This window comes from Eleutherodactylus coqui, chromosome 1 (genome assembly GCF_035609145.1).
Source record: "Eleutherodactylus coqui strain aEleCoq1 chromosome 1, aEleCoq1.hap1, whole genome shotgun sequence".
NCBI lineage: Eukaryota > Metazoa > Chordata > Amphibia > Anura > Eleutherodactylidae > Eleutherodactylus > Eleutherodactylus coqui.
In genome coordinates this window covers 53,590,930-53,607,462 of record NC_089837.1, presented here as the reverse complement: position 1 = coordinate 53,607,462, position 16,533 = coordinate 53,590,930, and the positions used below count along the sequence as shown (strand labels likewise).

General features: G+C 46.9%; 22 non-coding genes across 22 annotated transcripts; all 22 read left to right on the top strand.

Moving 5' to 3' along the window:
- Positions 1-543: 543 nt before the first annotated feature.
- Positions 544-617, top strand: TRNAN-GUU (transfer RNA asparagine (anticodon GUU)). Its single transcript has one exon. It is a non-coding gene; the product is annotated as a tRNA-Asn (tRNA).
- Positions 618-1,122: 505 nt separating this feature from the next.
- Positions 1,123-1,206, top strand: TRNAR-UCU (transfer RNA arginine (anticodon UCU)). The gene is given in 2 exon segments: positions 1,123-1,159; positions 1,171-1,206. It is a non-coding gene; the product is annotated as a tRNA-Arg (tRNA).
- Positions 1,207-1,997: 791 nt separating this feature from the next.
- Positions 1,998-2,071, top strand: TRNAN-GUU (transfer RNA asparagine (anticodon GUU)). The gene has a single exon. It is a non-coding gene; the product is annotated as a tRNA-Asn (tRNA).
- A 504-nt stretch (positions 2,072-2,575) lies between these two features.
- Positions 2,576-2,659, top strand: TRNAR-UCU (transfer RNA arginine (anticodon UCU)). The gene is given in 2 exon segments: positions 2,576-2,612; positions 2,624-2,659. It is a non-coding gene; the product is annotated as a tRNA-Arg (tRNA).
- Positions 2,660-3,450: 791 nt separating this feature from the next.
- Positions 3,451-3,524, top strand: TRNAN-GUU (transfer RNA asparagine (anticodon GUU)). Its single transcript has one exon. It is a non-coding gene; the product is annotated as a tRNA-Asn (tRNA).
- A 509-nt stretch (positions 3,525-4,033) lies between these two features.
- On the top strand, positions 4,034-4,117 carry TRNAR-UCU (transfer RNA arginine (anticodon UCU)). Its single transcript is given in 2 exon segments — positions 4,034-4,070; positions 4,082-4,117. It is a non-coding gene; the product is annotated as a tRNA-Arg (tRNA).
- A 791-nt stretch (positions 4,118-4,908) lies between these two features.
- TRNAN-GUU (transfer RNA asparagine (anticodon GUU)) lies at positions 4,909-4,982 on the top strand. Its single transcript has one exon. It is a non-coding gene; the product is annotated as a tRNA-Asn (tRNA).
- A 504-nt stretch (positions 4,983-5,486) lies between these two features.
- Positions 5,487-5,570, top strand: TRNAR-UCU (transfer RNA arginine (anticodon UCU)). Its single transcript is given in 2 exon segments — positions 5,487-5,523; positions 5,535-5,570. It is a non-coding gene; the product is annotated as a tRNA-Arg (tRNA).
- Positions 5,571-6,361: 791 nt separating this feature from the next.
- On the top strand, positions 6,362-6,435 carry TRNAN-GUU (transfer RNA asparagine (anticodon GUU)). Its single transcript has one exon. It is a non-coding gene; the product is annotated as a tRNA-Asn (tRNA).
- Positions 6,436-6,939: 504 nt separating this feature from the next.
- TRNAR-UCU (transfer RNA arginine (anticodon UCU)) lies at positions 6,940-7,023 on the top strand. Its single transcript is given in 2 exon segments — positions 6,940-6,976; positions 6,988-7,023. It is a non-coding gene; the product is annotated as a tRNA-Arg (tRNA).
- A 791-nt stretch (positions 7,024-7,814) lies between these two features.
- Positions 7,815-7,888, top strand: TRNAN-GUU (transfer RNA asparagine (anticodon GUU)). Its single transcript has one exon. It is a non-coding gene; the product is annotated as a tRNA-Asn (tRNA).
- A 515-nt stretch (positions 7,889-8,403) lies between these two features.
- TRNAR-UCU (transfer RNA arginine (anticodon UCU)) lies at positions 8,404-8,487 on the top strand. Its single transcript is given in 2 exon segments — positions 8,404-8,440; positions 8,452-8,487. It is a non-coding gene; the product is annotated as a tRNA-Arg (tRNA).
- A 791-nt stretch (positions 8,488-9,278) lies between these two features.
- TRNAN-GUU (transfer RNA asparagine (anticodon GUU)) lies at positions 9,279-9,352 on the top strand. The gene has a single exon. It is a non-coding gene; the product is annotated as a tRNA-Asn (tRNA).
- A 515-nt stretch (positions 9,353-9,867) lies between these two features.
- On the top strand, positions 9,868-9,951 carry TRNAR-UCU (transfer RNA arginine (anticodon UCU)). The gene is given in 2 exon segments: positions 9,868-9,904; positions 9,916-9,951. It is a non-coding gene; the product is annotated as a tRNA-Arg (tRNA).
- Positions 9,952-10,742: 791 nt separating this feature from the next.
- Positions 10,743-10,816, top strand: TRNAN-GUU (transfer RNA asparagine (anticodon GUU)). Its single transcript has one exon. It is a non-coding gene; the product is annotated as a tRNA-Asn (tRNA).
- Positions 10,817-11,334: 518 nt separating this feature from the next.
- On the top strand, positions 11,335-11,418 carry TRNAR-UCU (transfer RNA arginine (anticodon UCU)). Its single transcript is given in 2 exon segments — positions 11,335-11,371; positions 11,383-11,418. It is a non-coding gene; the product is annotated as a tRNA-Arg (tRNA).
- A 791-nt stretch (positions 11,419-12,209) lies between these two features.
- TRNAN-GUU (transfer RNA asparagine (anticodon GUU)) lies at positions 12,210-12,283 on the top strand. The gene has a single exon. It is a non-coding gene; the product is annotated as a tRNA-Asn (tRNA).
- A 507-nt stretch (positions 12,284-12,790) lies between these two features.
- Positions 12,791-12,874, top strand: TRNAR-UCU (transfer RNA arginine (anticodon UCU)). The gene is given in 2 exon segments: positions 12,791-12,827; positions 12,839-12,874. It is a non-coding gene; the product is annotated as a tRNA-Arg (tRNA).
- A 791-nt stretch (positions 12,875-13,665) lies between these two features.
- TRNAN-GUU (transfer RNA asparagine (anticodon GUU)) lies at positions 13,666-13,739 on the top strand. The gene has a single exon. It is a non-coding gene; the product is annotated as a tRNA-Asn (tRNA).
- Positions 13,740-14,249: 510 nt separating this feature from the next.
- Positions 14,250-14,333, top strand: TRNAR-UCU (transfer RNA arginine (anticodon UCU)). The gene is given in 2 exon segments: positions 14,250-14,286; positions 14,298-14,333. It is a non-coding gene; the product is annotated as a tRNA-Arg (tRNA).
- Positions 14,334-15,124: 791 nt separating this feature from the next.
- Positions 15,125-15,198, top strand: TRNAN-GUU (transfer RNA asparagine (anticodon GUU)). The gene has a single exon. It is a non-coding gene; the product is annotated as a tRNA-Asn (tRNA).
- Positions 15,199-15,702: 504 nt separating this feature from the next.
- Positions 15,703-15,786, top strand: TRNAR-UCU (transfer RNA arginine (anticodon UCU)). Its single transcript is given in 2 exon segments — positions 15,703-15,739; positions 15,751-15,786. It is a non-coding gene; the product is annotated as a tRNA-Arg (tRNA).
- Positions 15,787-16,533: the final 747 nt, after the last annotated feature.

The window sequence follows — 16,533 nt, the reverse complement described above, 5'->3', positions numbered from 1 at the left end:
AGTGTTCAAACAAAGGCTGGACAAAGATCTGTCTGGAATGATTTAGGTAATCCTGCACTGAGCAGGTGCTTGGACCCGATGACCCTTCCAACTCTACCATTCTATGATCTTCTGTATTTAGGCATGTATGTCTGCATTGACAGAGAAGAGGACATTTTTTAAGAAACAAAGCGATTTCTCAAATTGGGCTGTCCAGGAAGATGTTGATGTGGTAGGGACTGCAAAAACCAAGCTTCCTAGCAGAGGATGGTTTCGATCCATCGACCTCTGGGTTATGGGCCCAGCACGCTTCCGCTGCGCCACTCTGCTGCATTGGGGTAGCTTACAAGGTGCTGGTGAGGCAAAGCTGAGGAAGCCTCTGACTGTTACTAAGCCGCTAACAGGGAGCCACTCTCCGTGGGCAGTTGGGTACTCTTTTGAGTCACGCTGTTGTGTTCTAGTTTATCTCTTCTTTTCCTTTTTTTGATATTATTGTTTAGGTAGTCACCTGAGAGAATATAGTTGACCTGACTGAGGATTTGGCCAGCGGCACAATGTGTGGTTGTCTCTGTGGCGCAATCGGTTAGCGCGTTCGGCTGTTAACCGAAAGGTTGGTGGTTCAAGCCCACCCAGGGACGGGCTTGCCTTTTGTTTGCGCCGTATGTTACACGTAAAGACGTGGCTGTCAGTGTGTCTGAGCCGTTTAAAAGCTTCAAAATGGTAATGCTAGCCAAAAAGGTCCTTCGAGCCGGAATTGAACCAGCGACCTAAGGATTGCTAATTTGCTTCTACAGTCCTCCGCTCTACCAGCTGAGCTATCGAAGGCCAGTTCTTTGAGCGCCAAAGATAAAAAGGCCATCATGCTAGAGTTTCAAAGCGCTGGCAAGTAAAGATGTTGGAGGATGCAGGCATCGATCCCGCTACCTCTCGCATGCGAAGCGAGCGCTCTACCATGTGAGCTAATCCCCCTTGCCTGCTGCTTCCACCTGTCTACTCTGATCAGCAATTTTAGCACATTCCCAGCATTCAAGAGTTTCCAAAGTTGAGGGTTTTTTTTTTTTTTTTTTAAGTATAGATGTCACAAAAGTGAGATGCACTGGCCTTTTCACAGCCAAAAATTGACTATGCGGAAGGCTTAAGAGTGGCTCTGTGGCGCAATGGATAGCGCATTGGACTTCTAGAGTGAAAGTGATTCAAAGGTTGTGGGTTCGAGTCCCACCAGAGTCGTACTTTCTAGCGCACTGTGGTAGCTTGTTGTGTGCTCTTAGGCAAAAAACCTGCCTAGGACTTCATTTGTTATCGTAGCCCTGCCTTGAAGCTTTTTAAGGCGACTGATTTAGCATTCAGTTTTGATCTGCAGTGCAAAGGGAAGAGCCCTTTTCTAAATGGCATATTAGAAAAAACTTTCTGACGGTGAGAGTGATCAATGAGTGGTACAGGTTACCACGGGTGGTGATGAGTTCTCCTTCCATGGAAGTGTTCAAACAAAGGCTGGACAAAGATCTGTCTGGAATGATTTAGGTAATCCTGCACTGAGCAGGTGCTTGGACCCGATGACCCTTCCAACTCTACCATTCTATGATCTTCTGTATTTAGGCATGTATGTCTGCATTGACAGAGAAGAGGACATTTTTTAAGAAACAAAGCGATTTCTCAAATTGGGCTGTCCAGGAAGATGTTGATGTGGTAGGGACTGCAAAAACCAAGCTTCCTAGCAGAGGATGGTTTCGATCCATCGACCTCTGGGTTATGGGCCCAGCACGCTTCCGCTGCGCCACTCTGCTGCATTGGGGTAGCTTACAAGGTGCTGGTGAGGCAAAGCTGAGGAAGCCTCTGACTGTTACTAAGCCGCTAACAGGGAGCCACTCTCCGTGGGCAGTTGGGTACTCTTTTGAGTCACGCTGTTGTGTTCTAGTTTATCTCTTCTTTTCCTTTTTTTGATATTATTGTTTAGGTAGTCACCTGAGAGAATATAGTTGACCTGACTGAGGATTTAGCCAGCGGCACAATGTGTGGTTGTCTCTGTGGCGCAATCGGTTAGCGCGTTCGGCTGTTAACCGAAAGGTTGGTGGTTCAAGCCCACCCAGGGACGGGCTTGCCTTTTGTTTGCGCCGTATGTTACACGTAAAGACGTGGCTGTCAGTGTGTCTGAGCCGTTTAAAAGCTTCAAAATGGTAATGCTAGCCAAAAAGGTCCTTCGAGCCGGAATTGAACCAGCGACCTAAGGATTGCTAATTTGCTTCTACAGTCCTCCGCTCTACCAGCTGAGCTATCGAAGGCCAGTTCTTTGAGCGCCAAAGATAAAAAGGCCATCATGCTAGAGTTTCAAAGCGCTGGCAAGTAAAGATGTTGGAGGATGCAGGCATCGATCCCGCTACCTCTCGCATGCGAAGCGAGCGCTCTACCATGTGAGCTAATCCCCCTTGCCTGCTGCTTCCACCTGTCTACTCTGATCAGCAATTTTAGCACATTCCCAGCATTCAAGAGTTTCCAAAGTTGAGGGCTTTTTTTTTTTTTTTTAAGTATAGATGTCACAAAAGTGAGATGCACTGGCCTTTTCACAGCCAAAAATTGACTATGCGGAAGGCTTAAGAGTGGCTCTGTGGCGCAATGGATAGCGCATTGGACTTCTAGAGTGAAAGTGATTCAAAGGTTGTGGGTTCGAGTCCCACCAGAGTCGTACTTTCTAGCGCACTGTGGTAGCTTGTTGTGTGCTCTTAGGCAAAAAACCTGCCTAGGACTTCATTTGTTATCGTAGCCCTGCCTTGAAGCTTTTTAAGGCGACTGATTTAGCATTCAGTTTTGATCTGCAGTGCAAAGGGAAGAGCCCTTTTCTAAATGGCATATTAGAAAAAACTTTCTGACGGTGAGAGTGATCAATGAGTGGTACAGGTTACCACGGGTGGTGATGAGTTCTCCTTCCATGGAAGTGTTCAAACAAAGGCTGGACAAAGATCTGTCTGGAATGATTTAGGTAATCCTGCACTGAGCAGGTGCTTGGACCCGATGACCCTTCCAACTCTACCATTCTATGATCTTCTGTATTTAGGCATGTATGTCTGCATTGACAGAGAAGAGGACATTTTTTAAGAAACAAAGCGATTTCTCAAATTGGGCTGTCCAGGAAGATGTTGATGTGGTAGGGACTGCAAAAACCAAGCTTCCTAGCAGAGGATGGTTTCGATCCATCGACCTCTGGGTTATGGGCCCAGCACGCTTCCGCTGCGCCACTCTGCTGCATTGGGGTAGCTTACAAGGTGCTGGTGAGGCAAAGCTGAGGAAGCCTCTGACTGTTACTAAGCCGCTAACAGGGAGCCACTCTCCGTGGGCAGTTGGGTACTCTTTTGAGTCACGCTGTTGTGTTCTAGTTTATCTCTTCTTTTCCTTTTTTTGATATTATTGTTTAGGTAGTCACCTGAGAGAATATAGTTGACCTGACTGAGGATTTGGCCAGCGGCACAATGTGTGGTTGTCTCTGTGGCGCAATCGGTTAGCGCGTTCGGCTGTTAACCGAAAGGTTGGTGGTTCAAGCCCACCCAGGGACGGGCTTGCCTTTTGTTTGCGCCGTATGTTACACGTAAAGACGTGGCTGTCAGTGTGTCTGAGCCGTTTAAAAGCTTCAAAATGGTAATGCTAGCCAAAAAGGTCCTTCGAGCCGGAATTGAACCAGCGACCTAAGGATTGCTAATTTGCTTCTACAGTCCTCCGCTCTACCAGCTGAGCTATCGAAGGCCAGTTCTTTGAGCGCCAAAGATAAAAAGGCCATCATGCTAGAGTTTCAAAGCGCTGGCAAGTAAAGATGTTGGAGGATGCAGGCATCGATCCCGCTACCTCTCGCATGCGAAGCGAGCGCTCTACCATGTGAGCTAATCCCCCTTGCCTGCTGCTTCCACCTGTCTACTCTGATCAGCAATTTTAGCACATTCCCAGCATTCAAGAGTTTCCAAAGTTGAGGGCTTTTTTTTTTTTTTTTTTTTTAAGTATAGATGTCACAAAAGTGAGATGCACTGGCCTTTTCACAGCCAAAAATTGACTATGCGGAAGGCTTAAGAGTGGCTCTGTGGCGCAATGGATAGCGCATTGGACTTCTAGAGTGAAAGTGATTCAAAGGTTGTGGGTTCGAGTCCCACCAGAGTCGTACTTTCTAGCGCACTGTGGTAGCTTGTTGTGTGCTCTTAGGCAAAAAACCTGCCTAGGACTTCATTTGTTATCGTAGCCCTGCCTTGAAGCTTTTTAAGGCGACTGATTTAGCATTCAGTTTTGATCTGCAGTGCAAAGGGAAGAGCCCTTTTCTAAATGGCATATTAGAAAAAACTTTCTGACGGTGAGAGTGATCAATGAGTGGTACAGGTTACCACGGGTGGTGATGAGTTCTCCTTCCATGGAAGTGTTCAAACAAAGGCTGGACAAAGATCTGTCTGGAATGATTTAGGTAATCCTGCACTGAGCAGGTGCTTGGACCCGATGACCCTTCCAACTCTACCATTCTATGATCTTCTGTATTTAGGCATGTATGTCTGCATTGACAGAGAAGAGGACATTTTTTAAGAAACAAAGCGATTTCTCAAATTGGGCTGTCCAGGAAGATGTTGATGTGGTAGGGACTGCAAAAACCAAGCTTCCTAGCAGAGGATGGTTTCGATCCATCGACCTCTGGGTTATGGGCCCAGCACGCTTCCGCTGCGCCACTCTGCTGCATTGGGGTAGCTTACAAGGTGCTGGTGAGGCAAAGCTGAGGAAGCCTCTGACTGTTACTAAGCCGCTAACAGGGAGCCACTCTCCGTGGGCAGTTGGGTACTCTTTTGAGTCACGCTGTTGTGTTCTAGTTTATCTCTTCTTTTCCTTTTTTTGATATTATTGTTTAGGTAGTCACCTGAGAGAATATAGTTGACCTGACTGAGGATTTAGCCAGCGGCACAATGTGTGGTTGTCTCTGTGGCGCAATCGGTTAGCGCGTTCGGCTGTTAACCGAAAGGTTGGTGGTTCAAGCCCACCCAGGGACGGGCTTGCCTTTTGTTTGCGCCGTATGTTACACGTAAAGACGTGGCTGTCAGTGTGTCTGAGCCGTTTAAAAGCTTCAAAATGGTAATGCTAGCCAAAAAGGTCCTTCGAGCCGGAATTGAACCAGCGACCTAAGGATTGCTAATTTGCTTCTACAGTCCTCCGCTCTACCAGCTGAGCTATCGAAGGCCAGTTCTTTGAGCGCCAAAGATAAAAAGGCCATCATGCTAGAGTTTCAAAGCGCTGGCAAGTAAAGATGTTGGAGGATGCAGGCATCGATCCCGCTACCTCTCGCATGCGAAGCGAGCGCTCTACCATGTGAGCTAATCCCCCTTGCCTGCTGCTTCCACCTGTCTACTCTGATCAGCAATTTTAGCACATTCCCAGCATTCAAGAGTTTCCAAAGTTGAGGGCTTTTTTTTTTTTTTTTAAGTATAGATGTCACAAAAGTGAGATGCACTGGCCTTTTCACAGCCAAAAATTGACTATGCGGAAGGCTTAAGAGTGGCTCTGTGGCGCAATGGATAGCGCATTGGACTTCTAGAGTGAAAGTGATTCAAAGGTTGTGGGTTCGAGTCCCACCAGAGTCGTACTTTCTAGCGCACTGTGGTAGCTTGTTGTGTGCTCTTAGGCAAAAAACCTGCCTAGGACTTCATTTGTTATCGTAGCCCTGCCTTGAAGCTTTTTAAGGCGACTGATTTAGCATTCAGTTTTGATCTGCAGTGCAAAGGGAAGAGCCCTTTTCTAAATGGCATATTAGAAAAAACTTTCTGACGGTGAGAGTGATCAATGAGTGGTACAGGTTACCACGGGTGGTGATGAGTTCTCCTTCCATGGAAGTGTTCAAACAAAGGCTGGACAAAGATCTGTCTGGAATGATTTAGGTAATCCTGCACTGAGCAGGTGCTTGGACCCGATGACCCTTCCAACTCTACCATTCTATGATCTTCTGTATTTAGGCATGTATGTCTGCATTGACAGAGAAGAGGACATTTTTTAAGAAACAAAGCGATTTCTCAAATTGGGCTGTCCAGGAAGATGTTGATGTGGTAGGGACTGCAAAAACCAAGCTTCCTAGCAGAGGATGGTTTCGATCCATCGACCTCTGGGTTATGGGCCCAGCACGCTTCCGCTGCGCCACTCTGCTGCATTGGGGTAGCTTACAAGGTGCTGGTGAGGCAAAGCTGAGGAAGCCTCTGACTGTTACTAAGCCGCTAACAGGGAGCCACTCTCCGTGGGCAGTTGGGTACTCTTTTGAGTCACGCTGTTGTGTTCTAGTTTATCTCTTCTTTTCCTTTTTTTGATATTATTGTTTAGGTAGTCACCTGAGAGAATATAGTTGACCTGACTGAGGATTTGGCCAGCGGCACAATGTGTGGTTGTCTCTGTGGCGCAATCGGTTAGCGCGTTCGGCTGTTAACCGAAAGGTTGGTGGTTCAAGCCCACCCAGGGACGGGCTTGCCTTTTGTTTGCGCCGTATGTTACACGTAAAGACGTGGCTGTCAGTGTGTCTGAGCCGTTTAAAAGCTTCAAAATGGTAATGCTAGCCAAAAAGGTCCTTCGAGCCGGAATTGAACCAGCGACCTAAGGATTGCTAATTTGCTTCTACAGTCCTCCGCTCTACCAGCTGAGCTATCGAAGGCCAGTTCTTTGAGCGCCAAAGATAAAAAGGCCATCATGCTAGAGTTTCAAAGCGCTGGCAAGTAAAGATGTTGGAGGATGCAGGCATCGATCCCGCTACCTCTCGCATGCGAAGCGAGCGCTCTACCATGTGAGCTAATCCCCCTTGCCTGCTGCTTCCACCTGTCTACTCTGATCAGCAATTTTAGCACATTCCCAGCATTCAAGAGTTTCCAAAGTTGAGGGCTTTTTTTTTTTTTTTTAAGTATAGATGTCACAAAAGTGAGATGCACTGGCCTTTTCACAGCCAAAAATTGACTATGCGGAAGGCTTAAGAGTGGCTCTGTGGCGCAATGGATAGCGCATTGGACTTCTAGAGTGAAAGTGATTCAAAGGTTGTGGGTTCGAGTCCCACCAGAGTCGTACTTTCTAGCGCACTGTGGTAGCTTGTTGTGTGCTCTTAGGCAAAAAACCTGCCTAGGACTTCATTTGTTATCGTAGCCCTGCCTTGAAGCTTTTTAAGGCGACTGATTTAGCATTCAGTTTTGATCTGCAGTGCAAAGGGAAGAGCCCTTTTCTAAATGGCATATTAGAAAAAACTTTCTGACGGTGAGAGTGATCAATGAGTGGTACAGGTTACCACGGGTGGTGATGAGTTCTCCTTCCATGGAAGTGTTCAAACAAAGGCTGGACAAAGATCTGTCTGGAATGATTTAGGTAATCCTGCACTGAGCAGGTGCTTGGACCCGATGACCCTTCCAACTCTACCATTCTATGATCTTCTGTATTTAGGCATGTATGTCTGCATTGACAGAGAAGAGGACATTTTTTAAGAAACAAAGCGATTTCTCAAATTGGGCTGTCCAGGAAGATGTTGATGTGGTAGGGACTGCAAAAACCAAGCTTCCTAGCAGAGGATGGTTTCGATCCATCGACCTCTGGGTTATGGGCCCAGCACGCTTCCGCTGCGCCACTCTGCTGCATTGGGGTAGCTTACAAGGTGCTGGTGAGGCAAAGCTGAGGAAGCCTCTGACTGTTACTAAGCCGCTAACAGGGAGCCACTCTCCGTGGGCAGTTGGGTACTCTTTTGAGTCACGCTGTTGTGTTCTAGTTTATCTCTTCTTTTCCTTTTTTTGATATTATTGTTTAGGTAGTCACCTGAGAGAATATAGTTGACCTGACTGAGGATTTGGCCAGCGGCACAATGTGTGGTTGTCTCTGTGGCGCAATCGGTTAGCGCGTTCGGCTGTTAACCGAAAGGTTGGTGGTTCAAGCCCACCCAGGGACGGGCTTGCCTTTTGTTTGCGCCGTATGTTACACGTAAAGACGTGGCTGTCAGTGTGTCTGAGCCGTTTAAAAGCTTCAAAATGGTAATGCTAGCCAAAAAGGTCCTTCGAGCCGGAATTGAACCAGCGACCTAAGGATTGCTAATTTGCTTCTACAGTCCTCCGCTCTACCAGCTGAGCTATCGAAGGCCAGTTCTTTGAGCGCCAAAGATAAAAAGGCCATCATGCTAGAGTTTCAAAGCGCTGGCAAGTAAAGATGTTGGAGGATGCAGGCATCGATCCCGCTACCTCTCGCATGCGAAGCGAGCGCTCTACCATGTGAGCTAATCCCCCTTGCCTGCTGCTTCCACCTGTCTACTCTGATCAGCAATTTTAGCACATTCCCAGCATTCAAGAGTTTCCAAAGTTGAGGGTTTTTTTTTTTTTTTTTTTTTTTTTTTTAAGTATAGATGTCACAAAAGTGAGATGCACTGGCCTTTTCACAGCCAAAAATTGACTATGCGGAAGGCTTAAGAGTGGCTCTGTGGCGCAATGGATAGCGCATTGGACTTCTAGAGTGAAAGTGATTCAAAGGTTGTGGGTTCGAGTCCCACCAGAGTCGTACTTTCTAGCGCACTGTGGTAGCTTGTTGTGTGCTCTTAGGCAAAAAACCTGCCTAGGACTTCATTTGTTATCGTAGCCCTGCCTTGAAGCTTTTTAAGGCGACTGATTTAGCATTCAGTTTTGATCTGCAGTGCAAAGGGAAGAGCCCTTTTCTAAATGGCATATTAGAAAAAACTTTCTGACGGTGAGAGTGATCAATGAGTGGTACAGGTTACCACGGGTGGTGATGAGTTCTCCTTCCATGGAAGTGTTCAAACAAAGGCTGGACAAAGATCTGTCTGGAATGATTTAGGTAATCCTGCACTGAGCAGGTGCTTGGACCCGATGACCCTTCCAACTCTACCATTCTATGATCTTCTGTATTTAGGCATGTATGTCTGCATTGACAGAGAAGAGGACATTTTTTAAGAAACAAAGCGATTTCTCAAATTGGGCTGTCCAGGAAGATGTTGATGTGGTAGGGACTGCAAAAACCAAGCTTCCTAGCAGAGGATGGTTTCGATCCATCGACCTCTGGGTTATGGGCCCAGCACGCTTCCGCTGCGCCACTCTGCTGCATTGGGGTAGCTTACAAGGTGCTGGTGAGGCAAAGCTGAGGAAGCCTCTGACTGTTACTAAGCCGCTAACAGGGAGCCACTCTCCGTGGGCAGTTGGGTACTCTTTTGAGTCACGCTGTTGTGTTCTAGTTTATCTCTTCTTTTCCTTTTTTTGATATTATTGTTTAGGTAGTCACCTGAGAGAATATAGTTGACCTGACTGAGGATTTAGCCAGCGGCACAATGTGTGGTTGTCTCTGTGGCGCAATCGGTTAGCGCGTTCGGCTGTTAACCGAAAGGTTGGTGGTTCAAGCCCACCCAGGGACGGGCTTGCCTTTTGTTTGCGCCGTATGTTACACGTAAAGACGTGGCTGTCAGTGTGTCTGAGCCGTTTAAAAGCTTCAAAATGGTAATGCTAGCCAAAAAGGTCCTTCGAGCCGGAATTGAACCAGCGACCTAAGGATTGCTAATTTGCTTCTACAGTCCTCCGCTCTACCAGCTGAGCTATCGAAGGCCAGTTCTTTGAGCGCCAAAGATAAAAAGGCCATCATGCTAGAGTTTCAAAGCGCTGGCAAGTAAAGATGTTGGAGGATGCAGGCATCGATCCCGCTACCTCTCGCATGCGAAGCGAGCGCTCTACCATGTGAGCTAATCCCCCTTGCCTGCTGCTTCCACCTGTCTACTCTGATCAGCAATTTTAGCACATTCCCAGCATTCAAGAGTTTCCAAAGTTGAGGGTTTTTTTTTTTTTTTTTTTTTTTTTTTTAAGTATAGATGTCACAAAAGTGAGATGCACTGGCCTTTTCACAGCCAAAAATTGACTATGCGGAAGGCTTAAGAGTGGCTCTGTGGCGCAATGGATAGCGCATTGGACTTCTAGAGTGAAAGTGATTCAAAGGTTGTGGGTTCGAGTCCCACCAGAGTCGTACTTTCTAGCGCACTGTGGTAGCTTGTTGTGTGCTCTTAGGCAAAAAACCTGCCTAGGACTTCATTTGTTATCGTAGCCCTGCCTTGAAGCTTTTTAAGGCGACTGATTTAGCATTCAGTTTTGATCTGCAGTGCAAAGGGAAGAGCCCTTTTCTAAATGGCATATTAGAAAAAACTTTCTGACGGTGAGAGTGATCAATGAGTGGTACAGGTTACCACGGGTGGTGATGAGTTCTCCTTCCATGGAAGTGTTCAAACAAAGGCTGGACAAAGATCTGTCTGGAATGATTTAGGTAATCCTGCACTGAGCAGGTGCTTGGACCCGATGACCCTTCCAACTCTACCATTCTATGATCTTCTGTATTTAGGCATGTATGTCTGCATTGACAGAGAAGAGGACATTTTTTAAGAAACAAAGCGATTTCTCAAATTGGGCTGTCCAGGAAGATGTTGATGTGGTAGGGACTGCAAAAACCAAGCTTCCTAGCAGAGGATGGTTTCGATCCATCGACCTCTGGGTTATGGGCCCAGCACGCTTCCGCTGCGCCACTCTGCTGCATTGGGGTAGCTTACAAGGTGCTGGTGAGGCAAAGCTGAGGAAGCCTCTGACTGTTACTAAGCCGCTAACAGGGAGCCACTCTCCGTGGGCAGTTGGGTACTCTTTTGAGTCACGCTGTTGTGTTCTAGTTTATCTCTTCTTTTCCTTTTTTTGATATTATTGTTTAGGTAGTCACCTGAGAGAATATAGTTGACCTGACTGAGGATTTAGCCAGCGGCACAATGTGTGGTTGTCTCTGTGGCGCAATCGGTTAGCGCGTTCGGCTGTTAACCGAAAGGTTGGTGGTTCAAGCCCACCCAGGGACGGGCTTGCCTTTTGTTTGCGCCGTATGTTACACGTAAAGACGTGGCTGTCAGTGTGTCTGAGCCGTTTAAAAGCTTCAAAATGGTAATGCTAGCCAAAAAGGTCCTTCGAGCCGGAATTGAACCAGCGACCTAAGGATTGCTAATTTGCTTCTACAGTCCTCCGCTCTACCAGCTGAGCTATCGAAGGCCAGTTCTTTGAGCGCCAAAGATAAAAAGGCCATCATGCTAGAGTTTCAAAGCGCTGGCAAGTAAAGATGTTGGAGGATGCAGGCATCGATCCCGCTACCTCTCGCATGCGAAGCGAGCGCTCTACCATGTGAGCTAATCCCCCTTGCCTGCTGCTTCCACCTGTCTACTCTGATCAGCAATTTTAGCACATTCCCAGCATTCAAGAGTTTCCAAAGTTGAGGGCTTTTTTTTTTTTTTTTTTTTTTTTTTTTTTAAGTATAGATGTCACAAAAGTGAGATGCACTGGCCTTTTCACAGCCAAAAATTGACTATGCGGAAGGCTTAAGAGTGGCTCTGTGGCGCAATGGATAGCGCATTGGACTTCTAGAGTGAAAGTGATTCAAAGGTTGTGGGTTCGAGTCCCACCAGAGTCGAACTTTCTAGCGCACTGTGGTAGCTTGTTGTGTGCTCTTAGGCAAAAAACCTGCCTAGGACTTCATTTGTTATCGTAGCCCTGCCTTGAAGCTTTTTAAGGCGACTGATTTAGCATTCAGTTTTGATCTGCAGTGCAAAGGGAAGAGCCCTTTTCTAAATGGCATATTAGAAAAAACTTTCTGACGGTGAGAGTGATCAATGAGTGGTACAGGTTACCACGGGTGGTGATGAGTTCTCCTTCCATGGAAGTGTTCAAACAAAGGCTGGACAAAGATCTGTCTGGAATGATTTAGGTAATCCTGCACTGAGCAGGTGCTTGGACCCGATGACCCTTCCAACTCTACCATTCTATGATCTTCTGTATTTAGGCATGTATGTCTGCATTGACAGAGAAGAGGACATTTTTTAAGAAACAAAGCGATTTCTCAAATTGGGCTGTCCAGGAAGATGTTGATGTGGTAGGGACTGCAAAAACCAAGCTTCCTAGCAGAGGATGGTTTCGATCCATCGACCTCTGGGTTATGGGCCCAGCACGCTTCCGCTGCGCCACTCTGCTGCATTGGGGTAGCTTACAAGGTGCTGGTGAGGCAAAGCTGAGGAAGCCTCTGACTGTTACTAAGCCGCTAACAGGGAGCCACTCTCCGTGGGCAGTTGGGTACTCTTTTGAGTCACGCTGTTGTGTTCTAGTTTATCTCTTCTTTTCCTTTTTTTGATATTATTGTTTAGGTAGTCACCTGAGAGAATATAGTTGACCTGACTGAGGATTTGGCCAGCGGCACAATGTGTGGTTGTCTCTGTGGCGCAATCGGTTAGCGCGTTCGGCTGTTAACCGAAAGGTTGGTGGTTCAAGCCCACCCAGGGACGGGCTTGCCTTTTGTTTGCGCCGTATGTTACACGTAAAGACGTGGCTGTCAGTGTGTCTGAGCCGTTTAAAAGCTTCAAAATGGTAATGCTAGCCAAAAAGGTCCTTCGAGCCGGAATTGAACCAGCGACCTAAGGATTGCTAATTTGCTTCTACAGTCCTCCGCTCTACCAGCTGAGCTATCGAAGGCCAGTTCTTTGAGCGCCAAAGATAAAAAGGCCATCATGCTAGAGTTTCAAAGCGCTGGCAAGTAAAGATGTTGGAGGATGCAGGCATCGATCCCGCTACCTCTCGCATGCGAAGCGAGCGCTCTACCATGTGAGCTAATCCCCGTTGCCTGCTGCTTCCACCTGTCTACTCTGATCAGCAATTTTAGCACATTCCCAGCATTCAAGAGTTTCCAAAGTTGAGGGCTTTTTTTTTTTTTTTTTTTAAGTATAGATGTCACAAAAGTGAGATGCACTGGCCTTTTCACAGCCAAAAATTGACTATGCGGAAGGCTTAAGAGTGGCTCTGTGGCGCAATGGATAGCGCATTGGACTTCTAGAGTAAAAGTGATTCAAAGGTTGTGGGTTCGAGTCCCACCAGAGTCGTACTTTCTAGCGCACTGTGGTAGCTTGTTGTGTGCTCTTAGGCAAAAAACCTGCCTAGGACTTCATTTGTTATCGTAGCCCTGCCTTGAAGCTTTTTAAGGCGACTGATTTAGCATTCAGTTTTGATCTGCAGTGCAAAGGGAAGAGCCCTTTTCTAAATGGCATATTAGAAAAAACTTTCTGACGGTGAGAGTGATCAATGAGTGGTACAGGTTACCACGGGTGGTGATGAGTTCTCCTTCCATGGAAGTGTTCAAACAAAGCCTGGACAAAGATCTGTCTGGAATGATTTAGGTAATCCTGCACTGAGCAGGTGCTTGGACCCGATGACCCTTCCAACTCTACCATTCTATGATCTTCTGTATTTAGGCATGTATGTCTGCATTGACAGAGAAGAGGACATTTTTTAAGAAACAAAGCGATTTCTCAAATTGGGCTGTCCAGGAAGATGTTGATGTGGTAGGGACTGCAAAAACCAAGCTTCCTAGCAGAGGATGGTTTCGATCCATCGACCTCTGGGTTATGGGCCCAGCACGCTTCCGCTGCGCCACTCTGCTGCATTGGGGTAGCTTACAAGGTGCTGGTGAGGCAAAGCTGAGGAAGCCTCTGACTGTTACTAAGCCGCTAACAGGGAGCCACTCTCCGTGGGCAGTTGGGTACTCTTTTGAGTCACGCTGTTGTGTTCTAGTTTATCTCTTCTTTTCCTTTTTTTGATATTATTGTTTAGGTAGTCACCTGAGAGAATATAGTTGACCTGACTGAGGATTTAGCCAGCGGCACAATGTGTGGTTGTCTCTGTGGCGCAATCGGTTAGCGCGTTCGGCTGTTAACCGAAAGGTTGGTGGTTCAAGCCCACCCAGGGACGGGCTTGCCTTTTGTTTGCGCCGTATGTTACACGTAAAGACGTGGCTGTCAGTGTGTCTGAGCCGTTTAAAAGCTTCAAAATGGTAATGCTAGCCAAAAAGGTCCTTCGAGCCGGAATTGAACCAGCGACCTAAGGATTGCTAATTTGCTTCTACAGTCCTCCGCTCTACCAGCTGAGCTATCGAAGGCCAGTTCTTTGAGCGCCAAAGATAAAAAGGCCATCATGCTAGAGTTTCAAAGCGCTGGCAAGTAAAGATGTTGGAGGATGCAGGCATCGATCCCGCTACCTCTCGCATGCGAAGCGAGCGCTCTACCATGTGAGCTAATCCCCCTTGCCTGCTGCTTCCACCTGTCTACTCTGATCAGCAATTTTAGCACATTCCCAGCATTCAAGAGTTTCCAAAGTTGAGGGCTTTTTTTTTTTTTTTTTTTTTTAAGTATAGATGTCACAAAAGTGAGATGCACTGGCCTTTTCACAGCCAAAAATTGACTATGCGGAAGGCTTAAGAGTGGCTCTGTGGCGCAATGGATAGCGCATTGGACTTCTAGAGTGAAAGTGATTCAAAGGTTGTGGGTTCGAGTCCCACCAGAGTCGTACTTTCTAGCGCACTGTGGTAGCTTGTTGTGTGCTCTTAGGCAAAAAACCTGCCTAGGACTTCATTTGTTATCGTAGCCCTGCCTTGAAGCTTTTTAAGGCGACTGATTTAGCATTCAGTTTTGATCTGCAGTGCAAAGGGAAGAGCCCTTTTCTAAATGGCATATTAGAAAAAACTTTCTGACGGTGAGAGTGATCAATGAGTGGTACAGGTTACCACGGGTGGTGATGAGTTCTCCTTCCATGGAAGTGTTCAAACAAAGCCTGGACAAAGATCTGTCTGGAATGATTTAGGTAATCCTGCACTGAGCAGGTGCTTGGACCCGATGACCCTTCCAACTCTACCATTCTATGATCTTCTGTATTTAGGCATGTATGTCTGCATTGACAGAGAAGAGGACATTTTTTAAGAAACAAAGCGATTTCTCAAATTGGGCTGTCCAGGAAGATGTTGATGTGGTAGGGACTGCAAAAACCAAGCTTCCTAGCAGAGGATGGTTTCGATCCATCGACCTCTGGGTTATGGGCCCAGCACGCTTCCGCTGCGCCACTCTGCTGCATTGGGATAGCTTACAAGGTGCTGGTGAGGCAAAGCTGAGGAAGCCTCTGACTGTTACTAAGCCGCTAACAGGGAGCCACTCTCCGTGGGCAGTTGGGTACTCTTTTGAGTCACGCTGTTGTGTTCTAGTTTATCTCTTCTTTTCCTTTTTTTGATATTATTGTTTAGGTAGTCACCTGAGAGAATATAGTTGACCTGACTGAGGATTTGGCCAGCGGCACAATGTGTGGTTGTCTCTGTGGCGCAATCGGTTAGCGCGTTCGGCTGTTAACCGAAAGGTTGGTGGTTCAAGCCCACCCAGGGACGGGCTTGCCTTTTGTTTGCGCCGTATGTTACACGTAAAGACGTGGCTGTCAGTGTGTCTGAGCCGTTTAAAAGCTTCAAAATGGTAATGCTAGCCAAAAAGGTCCTTCGAGCCGGAATTGAACCAGCGACCTAAGGATTGCTAATTTGCTTCTACAGTCCTCCGCTCTACCAGCTGAGCTATCGAAGGCCAGTTCTTTGAGCGCCAAAGATAAAAAGGCCATCATGCTAGAGTTTCAAAGCGCTGGCAAGTAAAGATGTTGGAGGATGCAGGCATCGATCCCGCTACCTCTCGCATGCGAAGCGAGCGCTCTACCATGTGAGCTAATCCCCCTTGCCTGCTGCTTCCACCTGTCTACTCTGATCAGCAATTTTAGCACATTCCCAGCATTCAAGAGTTTCCAAAGTTGAGGGCTTTTTTTTTTTTTTTTAAGTATAGATGTCACAAAAGTGAGATGCACTGGCCTTTTCACAGCCAAAAATTGACTATGCGGAAGGCTTTAGAGTGGCTCTGTGGCGCAATGGATAGCGCATTGGACTTCTAGAGTGAAAGTGATTCAAAGGTTGTGGGTTCGAGTCCCACCAGAGTCGTACTTTCTAGCGCACTGTGGTAGCTTGTTGTGTGCTCTTAGGCAAAAAACCTGCCTAGGACTTCATTTGTTATCGTAGCCCTGCCTTGAAGCTTTTTAAGGCGACTGATTTAGCATTCAGTTTTGATCTGCAGTGCAAAGGGAAGAGCCCTTTTCTAAATGGCATATTAGAAAAAACTTTCTGACGGTGAGAGTGATCAATGAGTGGTACAGGTTACCACGGGTGGTGATGAGTTCTCCTTCCATGGAAGTGTTCAAACAAAGGCTGGACAAAGATCTGTCTGGAATGATTTAGGTAATCCTGCACTGAGCAGGTGCTTGGACCCGATGACCCTTCCAACTCTACCATTCTATGATCTTCTGTATTTAGGCATGTATGTCTGCATTGACAGAGAAGAGGACATTTTTTAAGAAACAAAGCGATTTCTCAAATTGGGCTGTCCAGGAAGATGTTGATGTGGTAGGGACTGCAAAAACCAAGCTTCCTAGCAGAGGATGGTTTCGATCCATCGACCTCTGGGTTATGGGCCCAGCACGCTTCCGCTGCGCCACTCTGCTGCATTGGGATAGCTTACAAGGTGCTGGTGAGGCAAAGCTGAGGAAGCCTCTGACTGTTACTAAGCCGCTAACAGGGAGCCACTCTCCGTGGGCAGTTGGGTACTCTTTTGAGTCACGCTGTTGTGTTCTAGTTTATCTCTTCTTTTCCTTTTTTTGATATTATTGTTTAGGTAGTCACCTGAGAGAATAT